Genomic DNA, 11,102 nt, shown 5'->3' on the forward strand with positions numbered 1-11,102 from the left:
TTCTCGTTTGGATGAAGACGAGTTTCTAGAGAGAGGGCACCACTTTTATATTTACCATTCTTGCACATCTAATTTGTAATATTTCGAGGTATTTAAAAAATGGCCAACGTTTTATACGGAAACGTGAGAACAGGAAGCATAATGATGACAATTTCGGCGGACCGTATCCGTTGTATTGAACTGGTTATGGTTTCTTATCGTTTTTATCTTTCGTGTTTGTGTGTTTGTTTGAGGAATCACTATTGTTGTTTTGAGCCAAATAAAAATAGCAATGACTTCCCAGTCATTTTTAGTATCGGTTTGGCCTTTTGCGAAATATACGGTACAGTTATTTGTGTTTTCCGTCAACGCTCAACGAATGTGGAAGGTTTCTGTTTTCATAGACATAGACATAGACATAGAAGTCCTGTATGAATTTTTGTGAATTGTCTGTTGGTTTGTATCTTTATGCGTTTTTTGTTTATATTACTACTAATTAACTGATTTCGCCAATTTTCTCTATTGTTTCAGAGAGCGAGCTAGGGCGCATAACCCTGGCTCATTAGCCAGGGCAGAGCTAAATACTTCTGTCCCATCCCAGGAACCTAGGACCAAAGGAGTGACATTAACCCTCTTAGCAAAGTCACTCCCAACGATTTATCAAACCCCTATCAAATTGAAACGGTTGTGTACGTTTGTCCACGTTTCTTCCTTATTCAAGGTTCAAAATAATCCGTTGATTAAATTATTCATAGAATAATTTGATTGCCGTATAATTTTGAATCATCTTTATTTTGTACGCTGCACAGTTGGCTTGGCCGCCTTAATGCTTGTGTCATATTCAATGTGTGCCACAAACATTAATAATGACAAGAAAAATTGTGGACGAACGTTTGCAATTTTCCAGGATCCCTACATGTATTGACTGTGTATGTGTAGACTAGACTAGACGATTAAGCAATATTCTTTTACGATTTTGAAGGCAAGGTAACAAAGAATCTTTTATGTAATGTTATGATTTATTCATACATTCATTGTGTACAAAAAATATTTTTAGTCGCGCAGAGCCACACATACGAGCGTTCTTACTCTTGGAACGTCCAACCTAACGACGCTGAATCCCTCTGGATAAAGACTCGACATGTCTATCGTTTGTTTACCATTTATTTGTCAGTGTCATTCGAATCGCGCACGAGACTTGTCAATGACTCTCGTTCCAGAAGGATTCGAAGCGATTTTCTTCGGATTGAGTGCTTTTGACAGGTCTCGTGCTCGATTGTAATGACACCGCCAGAGAAATAATAAGAAAAAGATAGAGATGGCGAGTCTTTATCCAGAGGGATTCAGCGTCTTTAGTCCAACCATTTCCACGCCGAGGAGCGCCGCGGCGACACAATAACTCTTGATAAAATTGTCTGCCACAAAAAATTCAATAAGATATCTGAAAAGCTTAGCTTTGTAGTTACTCGATGAACCATAAAAAATAGAAAAAAGTTCGAGTTTGGGATAATGGTGTCATAAAAACCGAATAATCTCATAATTTACTGTAAAAATCACTCTCTTTTCTACAAAATAATAGGGAGAAATTTTTTAATCCAGTTTTCTGTGGTTCATCGATAGGCTACACATATTGTGCATACTAATAAACAAATTAAGTCAATTCGTTGATTAGTTGATTAGTTTTTAAGTTATAGTCAATTTGAAACACGTGGTTTCGAAAAAAAACGCCATTAAAGTTGCCGATAGATTGAAATCTAAGTATGTTACAGCAAATATGCGCGAGGAATGCATGGCTGTTTAAAACAAAAGAAGTTCAGCGTGGACATCGCGGTAGAGTATTCAGTTATAGGTTCAATACTAACAATTAGGCGAATAAAAAGAAGTCGATTTTTTGCCCACTACACCAGACGCTCCCCTTTAAAGTTGTTCTCTAGAAAACGCCGGCCCAGATTACCCGTTATTGGTGGAATATGATAGTTTTTCAAGTTATGAACTTTTGAACTACATCGAAGACCCGTTTTTATCAGCCCCTTTGGTGTAACTTTGCTTGACAAAATAAGGGCAATGACAAAACATATTTATTTATTTTCTTTTTTAAACCGAAGCTGTGAAAATATTTAACATTATTCCGTATACGTACTCTCATAATTCTGGCTGGTTAACGAAAACGGGTCGAAAAGCTGACAAAATTAGGGGCTGATAACGGGTTTTCACTGTATTGAAGTTTATAAAATTGAACATACTTAAATCAGTTAAATTTTTAAACCAATCTTAAACTATTCGCTGTATGGGAATAACATAAAAAAAATCGAAAAAATTGTTGTGCAAGTTATGTATTATAAACAAATCGATTTTTTTAACCCATTTCTTTTACCTGTTATTTCTTTAAATAATTAAGATCGTGTTAAAAAGATTGTGTAATATTTTTGGAGTGGATGTCTCTCTCGAGCTATTACAATACTATCATTAAAAAAACACCAATGATAGGCCTGCTATAATTGAAATAGCCCGTAAAGTACTACGAGATGCATTCTGAAATTTTTACACGAGCTCCTCAATATAATTATATTTTCGAAAAATGATAAAATTCTTTAGTCTACTTTTAAAAAACTTTTTCTTGCATTCATTCAACCTTTTTATTTTTAATAAAATAAATGTTTGTTTTGTAGATAAGATTTTTTTCATACAATTTTTAGAGCTTAAATTAGCGATTTTGTAGGAAAAACGTTCCCGAACGCAAGAAAAAATGTACTTTATTCAACTAATCATTAAGGTACGAGAATTACTCCTACACTAATGGAATGTTTTGAGTATTTTACTTGATTTATTGGTCTTCAATCATGATCAAAGTCGAAATTTTATTTTTCATTTACCAAAATCAGGCGAAAATGACGAGACAGCAACTTTCTAAAGCATCAGAACTTTGCGAAAAAGACAATGAGACAATGAGACATTATTTCCTACGCACACTGTATACATACTGAAAAGTTACTTAACACTGCCTTCATTGTTTCCAACAAGACAGGCATGACAAATCCACGTAAAATGCCTCGTGCAAATAAGGCTATTGACGCGTGTCTCATATCGGAGCTCATAGCTCGCGATACTATGCTGTTTCAGTTGCTCTGACTGGCAGGGGACGATAGGGGAAACTGGGTCAATTTGGACCTAGTAAGGGTTTATGAACTATAGAACTAGAACGAGTCAACCGATTCTCAAATGAATATTTCTTACTGAAAGCTTGATCAATTGCGCACATTTTTTTCTAAGGCGACTTTTTCCAATCTTTTACCGTATTGTGTATGAACGATTCTGCGCAAAAGTACATGAATTACCCCAACCCTGTTCCAATTCGGACCACCCATTTTTGCAATAGAATTGAATTCCTATTTCGGCCTAAGTTATTCCTATTGGATTTTCACTAAATTTCGAATTGTGAAATGAAAAGTTCTCTTTGATATATAAAATATTGCAGGAAATATACAATAAAAAGTAAAAGCTGGGCCAAATTACCTAAAAATAGGTTATGAGCTATAACGTCGAAAGCTGTCAACCGATCTCCGAAAGCTTATGTTTTTATGAAAGCTCGACTGACTGCGCATACTTTCCTCTCAAACGGTTTTTCGCGTATCAGATCGTATGTAGGGCAAGAGGACCGAATTGGACCAACCCATTTTCTATTATTCACACACCGATTAAACGAAAACTGTTGATAGTCTAGCCCAAAACAAGATATTACATAAAATATATTATCTGGCAAATTCAAGATCACGATAATGCACTTGTTTTAATTAATTGTTGTTGTCAACACAAATTTTGTTTTTCGGCTTACGCAATTTAAAAATAAGCGCTCCGAAGCAACATTCGCCCCTAGCGCACGCACACGAAAACTGAGAACCGCAAAATTTTGTGAGATAGAACAGATTCACATGACAGCCATGAAAATGATATATACGCTTTTCATAGTATTACTATAGCTGATGAACAGCTGGGGGTCCGAATTGGCCATCATCACCTACTGATGATTTCAAAAGCGTTGTATCATATTGTAGCAGAATAGAGCTTTCGCTCATTATGAGCTGTGATACAAATGCTCATTACACCATTTAGGGAAGCTCAGATTTCATTCTGGGAGGCTATGTACTGATGGAGTACGTAAGTAGTACGATTTGTATGACCTGAATGTACTAAACCGACAAACTTTAGCGAGGTCTGGGAGAAAAGAGGTGTTAGACACACTACTTTGCTCTGAAAAAGTTTCGGATGAATTAGGAAATTAGCAGGATAATCCTACATCTACCAAATTTTCCAACATTTAGTCAACTAGATGACTTGGATGACGTCGTGGATACGATACACTAGTTCACGAAGAAGCTGTGAAATCGACTAGGCTAACCCCTTTGGTGGAGGACTAAGCTCGAAAGAATGAAGGAAGATATGAGAAGAGCTTAGAACCGGATATGAGTGATGACCAGGTCTTTCAGGTCAGCTCGTAGTGCATATAAGAAATGTCTTATATCTGCAGAGCGGGCTGGCTTGCAACACCTATGCACTAATATCTCTACTCTGAACGAGTGTAGCAAGTTGAATTAAATTCGATCAAAATCGAATGATTTGCAAACTTCTTAAGGGGTTATATACAAAGAAACTCAAAAAATCGAAAAAAAAATTATTGTATATTCTGAAACAAAATGCTTTTGAAAATATCTGTGCGAAATTTCATCCAGATCGGAGCGCTAGATTTTAAATTACAGTCGTTTGCAGCGCGCTGGTTCTTCCATGAATGAAGGTAACACCAAACTCTAAACGCAATTAGGGTGATGAGCCTATTTTGGCACCATTAGGGAGAGGGTCGCACTATTTTTTGAACAACTTTAAAAGAAGCCATTTTATCTATAACCTTTCTCAGAATAAAGTATCAGTGTACTGTTTCTTAAACATCTATATAATGCTTATTTAGCAGAATTGCCTCAATTTTCAGCATAAATAAAAATAATTGTTCCATTCTTTGAATCTATTCCCACCTCAACGATCCAAATATCGCCTCATGGGTGTGCCAATTTCCACCTCATCGAAAAACAATCTAGTTGAAACGCAATGCCTCATATTCCATTTGCGTCGATTCTAACTAGGTATCCAGATCATGGACGCCAACGTGTGATTTGTAAAACGAATCATTCTGCTTTTTTCAGCCGATCAAAACAAACGTAAACATCACGCACATCAATGAAACTCATCAGCTGTTAGCAGAAGAGCGCCCAGAATTGTGCACGCAGAAAAAAAAACCATTCGAAGGTTAGCAACTGGAATGACAAGTTCCACATCACACATTGCTTTCTTCCGATCCGAATTGTATGTGCAGATGAAAATAAAATATCTGCAATCAACAATTAGTTGAATAACTTGAAATAATTGTTTACTTATTCCTGTTTTGGTTTGGCCGCACTGGTGATTCTTTTCTGTATGATGGATGCAAAAAGTTGGTTTTGATTGTGGTAGTGTATCAGCAAAACATGCCAATAATAGGAACCCCCGTATTTAGTTTTATCCTATTATAACACTAGGCCTTTTCTAGTGTTTGACGAGTGATTTTAAAGTGAAATTATCGTAAAAAGGTTCTCCAGCTAAAATAAAGGTATGTATCAGTGCAATGTTTAGTATATTTGTGCCGGAATAACGAGATATGAGGCGGTAAATGCTGGCTCGTAAGTGTTTATTTTGCTAAGCGCCGTTGCATCCAGTTTCGGTTCACTACGTGAGTGAGGCGGATTAGTAGATATTTCAATAAGGTGATTTTGTTTTAATTAAAAGTTGGATTTAGAGGATAGTTCTAAATACATATGTGCACAACAAATAAAGAATATAACTTGAGCTTATTTTTTCTCACCTGTTTTAGCCAAATCGATAGTGTCATTATCTCATATGCTTGGTTCGAAACCAAGCGGTACGAAATAGGGTCACAATAGGCTCTACTGCCATAATAGGCACATCACCCTATCTCGGAATAGAGTTTTTTGAAAAGTAGCGTTGCGGTGAACGTGATATCTCAAAAACTAGTCATCTGATTTTCAAAAACTTTTTTTTATTGTTTGTATTTATTTTTTCGTGTACTTGAACGGTTCCTTTTTCATAAAAAAATCGATTCTTTGCAATGCATTTTTGTTTAAAATTTTGAAAACCACAAAACTAAATTTTTTGGTCAACATGTTTTTTATGCAAGAAAAGAAATTTTTATTGGGAAACCGATATGTTCAAGTACACCACAATACATTTCTCTTCAATAAATAATCATTTTAGTTTTTGAATTTCAATCGAGCGGTTCGGCTTGGAGAGCGTTAACCGCAAACCTCTACCAAAAAACACGCTTTGGGGGATGGGTCATAACTCCGACAACTTTGAATATTTTTTCTAATTCAACCTGTTTTTTCAATCTTCGATAGTGCTACCAACGAAATGTCTTTCGCTTTTTCAAATAAAATTTGCATAAAACACGTTGAAAAAATCACGAACTTAGCTCACTTTTTCGCCATAACTTTGTATATAACCACTTAAAAACCATATTGTTTTTTCGACACACACACTTCCCATCGATCTGGAGCTGGACAATGTTTCCAAACCTCGTTCTGGTGATTCGGACTCGTGGGCGTTTGTTACAATTGAATCGGTCAAGTAGGCAGTTGATAGCTTTGCTCCATACATATCGCCTGGAAAAGATGGAGTGCTGCTGCCAAAAGAATTTGATATTCTGAAACGTGCCTTCAAAAAGATTATGCTTGCCAGTATATCCCGAAACTTTGGCGAGATATAACTGTTAGTTTTATCCCAAAGGTGGGCTATGAAGAAGCCAAGAGTTTTAGGCCTATCAGCTTAAGTACTTTTCTTCTGAAAGTTTTGGAACGAATAACGAATCGATCAACACATCAGGAACGTTTGCTTAGTTGAGTATCCACTGCACAAAATACAACATGCATATCAGCGTGGGAAATCACTCTGCTTCAGGATATAGTTTACAACATTGAAGAGGTCGTTTCATTATAGCAATCTAGCTTCTACTACATAATGAGGGTGCTCATTATTATTGGCCATTCTCCGGGTGGCGTTCTATCACCTTTGCTATGGAATTTGGTTGCCGACCGATTATCATAGAAACTCAATAAGGATGGATTGATAACCAACGGTTTACCGATGATTACCAAACATTAACAATTATGTCGATCACCGACTGCATGATCTGCTGGGAAGTGATATTACTGTCTAACCCGCACTGAAGCAAATATGAATTAGGGTAGTGTGGGGTCAAGTAGGTCAGTAGCGAGCTCGTGCGATGGTATTTTTGCACTGTTTTTGACAAACAAGCACTCGTTGGAAAGGTTTTACATCTGGCAACGTTTTGGCAATAATGGTTCGCCTGGCTAAATATTTCTCAAGCTAAATCCAATAAGACGAAGGTATTTTTTCAATGTTTTTCAAATCTGGGGTACGATTGGTCACTTCGAGGTTAAATTAAAGACTGTACACGCCTAAAAAATCACTGGTTCAACTTTTATTTGATGAATACTAATACTGCAGATTATTTGAAAATTTAATTCAGGAAAGAATACGAGAAGTGGCAAATGATGTGAAAAATCATGAACTTCAGTATCCTCGTCGTTGCCACAGTGTGGAATTGAAGTTGTTCATTCCGGCTCACGTGGTTGCTTAGCTATAGCTATATATAGTGACCTATAGTGCCCCCAAACGGCTGACCTAGCGCGCCCAAGCGTATGTTTCATGTTGATGACCATATTTTTTTTCAAAAAGCAAAATATCGAAAGACCAACACAAAACTCGTGTTCAGCATTAATTTTTACTTCGTTGATTTTTGTATGGAAAAAGTCAAAAAACATGATAAAGTAAGCTTACCCTATTCATAGGGTTGTAGAGTGCCATGCACCAAATCTTCTTACCTTTATTGTGCATAGTTTAGACAGTGAAAAAAGTGCCTGTTCGTGTATTTTGGTTTGCACCTTTTCTTGAAGTTAGGCTAAAAAAATGTAAAAATCTTCAATAACTTTGAAACGAATGAGTATTTACCTACACATTTGTCTTGAACATAGTTTGCACGAAAAGTCACAATGAAAAAAGATATATAAAAAAAACTAGATTTAAGGGGGTTGCTTTAGTCCTAATAGCTCAAGTTCTTCAACAAACTTTCAAGTCGTCAGTAGAAAAAGTTAATTTTTTTAATTCGATCATAGTAAGCCATGCCAAATTTCAATTGTTATCAGATTGTGGGGAATATTCATACGAACAATTCCTCCAAAGATGGTTCGGCCTCTAGTGAATTAAGTTCACGTTTTTGGCGTTTCCGACCACTGTGCTTCGGTGCCCTTGTTCGTTAGGTTATAGCTAATAAGAGCACTGCACACCTTCAGGAATTTAGAAGTAAACGTGCACTTTTATGCACACTTCTTTGATAGTCCTATTTGGTGTGAAACGCGCAATACTGTACTGTATTCGAAGCAGAAATCTCCGTGTTTATGTGCAGAGTACAATCGGCCCTTAAACAGAGCTTGTCCGGCTCCGATAGTCAGGCAAGTCGGCAATCGAGACCCGCGGAGAAATCAAGGTCATAGCCAATGATTGCATACCGAATTCAAATGGAAGAGTTAGCATTGACAATACTATAAACCTCGTTTGGGTACCCGGACATTCCGGTGCTGTTGGCATTGACTGTAGGTCCGGAGCCTTGCAAATTTTGACTGATGGTCCGGATCCTTGCCAGTTTCAACAAGTTGGATATAGGAAAAGATCCGATCTTGGACAAAGCAATGCCAAAATCCCCGACTACATACGGAAACCGTGTAATTTGAACTAATAGATTTCTGATTCCTGTACCTTTCATCATATAAGAAAAGCAAATAGTATAAGTTGACTGACAAATGTCGAACTATTCAAGATAACAGTGACTGCCGTTCTACGACAAATTGTCTAATGTACATGGGGAAGCCCATAGAATATGGGACAATTATACGTATAACGGCAATTTATTGAGACGGTGATGGGGATAAAATAATCAGATGCTCATAACAAAAATTAATGGCGACTACAATTCGCAATAAGCTGTTATAATGAATAATAGATTTTCTCGTCAGTTACGACACTCTTTTCAATCTCACATTTCAATCTGTCCATGGTAACCGCGGAAGTGTTCAAACTTTTAATCTGTACTAGTCACTTTCAAGCCCATAAACGAGCTCCTTAATGCATTGAAGTTTGTTTGCATCGGCGGTGCGACCAATCAACGCTAATGATGTACAGTAGGTGCGACGTTGAATGATTTGCGGTAATTTGAATATAGTAATCCCCTCCGCTCATATCGGACCAAGCGGATGTGTTCTGTGTTGTTAGCAGCTCTGTCCGTTCCACTTGTTCAAATTGAGTAGTGCTAGTTTACCGTATTACTCAATTAGAACGAAACATGTTTTTTTCTTATTTGGCAATATTGTTGAATCTAAATCATCAATCATGCAACATGCACTGTTAATAGAATACTCCTTGGCATGTGGCACGCGTGTAATTTTCATGATACGGTAGATAGACATACATATTTTTGAAAGCATTTCCGGAATATTGATAAAACAACTATATTTGATGTACTAGGTCGAAGGAATATAGTAAATTACTCGATATAAACACTAGGGCATTGCAAAAAGAACACTTATTTTTAAAATCTCAAAGGCCCCTTCATATTGTGATAAATGTCAAAGCAAACTAGGATGCAGACTTTCACATCAACATGTATTAAATGCTATAACGTTTGAAGTAGCACTCGGACAATTACAGTTTATATCTTTTTGAATGGCCACATTCTTTATATTTGAACAATTGGTCTATCGAAAAATACGGGAAATTGGATTTTGGGACATTTTGTTACAAAAATCCCCATTCTTCTCTATGCTGCAGTTCATGCATATTTTGCATGAAGTTTTTGCTAATATGAGAAAGTCTCAAAAATCGAACGAAACCTTTGCGTCCTTTATCAAAATAAGAGAAGTTGGGGTTCGAGAGCAATTTGTCATTCATATAAAATTTTACCATTTTCCCGTGCGCTTAGTCATTACGCGCCCTTAGTCATTTAATTAGTCGCGCCCTTAGTCATTTAATTAGTCAGGAAGTCACATTATTTCGCCGATAACTAAGCTTACAGTGATCGGATTGCGCTTATATAGATGTCAACAGCTTTGCTTCATTACTAAGAAGCAGTACCATCAAGAATCTGGCTTGGAAAATGCAAAATGCTCGTGTTTGAGCGAAGCCAAAAGTCGAGTACAAGGCACCCTTATTCATCCTACCATTTGAGCTAATGCGTTGAATAGAGATAGCAGACACTGCTCTAACTAATGTGTTTAAATGGGTGAGATGAATAGAGGTGATAAGATGAATTAGGGCGCAGTAACCCTATCTCAATTACCCTTCATTCAATTTTTGTTATATATACCCTGTTGAACGTTGAAAATTATCAGGAACACAATAAAAATAGATTCGTTACTAGTGAAATTGAGAACCATCAGATTTTTTGACATTTAGTCTAGAAACCACATATGCCCTAATACCCTAACTTCCCCTATTTTTCCTGAAATAAAACTTGTAACATGTGATTTCTGAACGTTTTACCAAATACAAATTAAATACGCCAAGGTCCCATACAAAAGGGTAATCATTTCTTGACTCTCTGATAACTAGATTTAAAGAACCCTATGGATGATTTTTGTTTGACAAATAGCAAATACTAAAAAATAATAAGAAATGGCAACAGATTTTGGTAGATCGATCAGAGCGTGCCGTTTTTGGTATTAGGTTTTACACCAACCGACGTAACCCCACAAAATGAGCCGGATGAACTTCGTTTGACAATTCTCGGTGGTTTGTTTACATGGAAGTTACGTGAGTTCGAATGTAATAGATGAGCACCCGTTGCACTCGCACTCACGCAACTGACAAGGTAAACAAACCACCGAGAATTGTCAAACATGAACTTTATTCACCATGAGTTCATTCGTGTCGTCATCTTGTAGAACTCAATTATTTTGACGTTTGTTTATGTTTTTGTACTCATTAGAGTGTGGCTTGATATCGTTTCT

The sequence above is a fragment of the Topomyia yanbarensis genome, chromosome 3 (genome assembly GCF_030247195.1).
Source record: "Topomyia yanbarensis strain Yona2022 chromosome 3, ASM3024719v1, whole genome shotgun sequence".
NCBI lineage: Eukaryota > Metazoa > Arthropoda > Insecta > Diptera > Culicidae > Topomyia > Topomyia yanbarensis.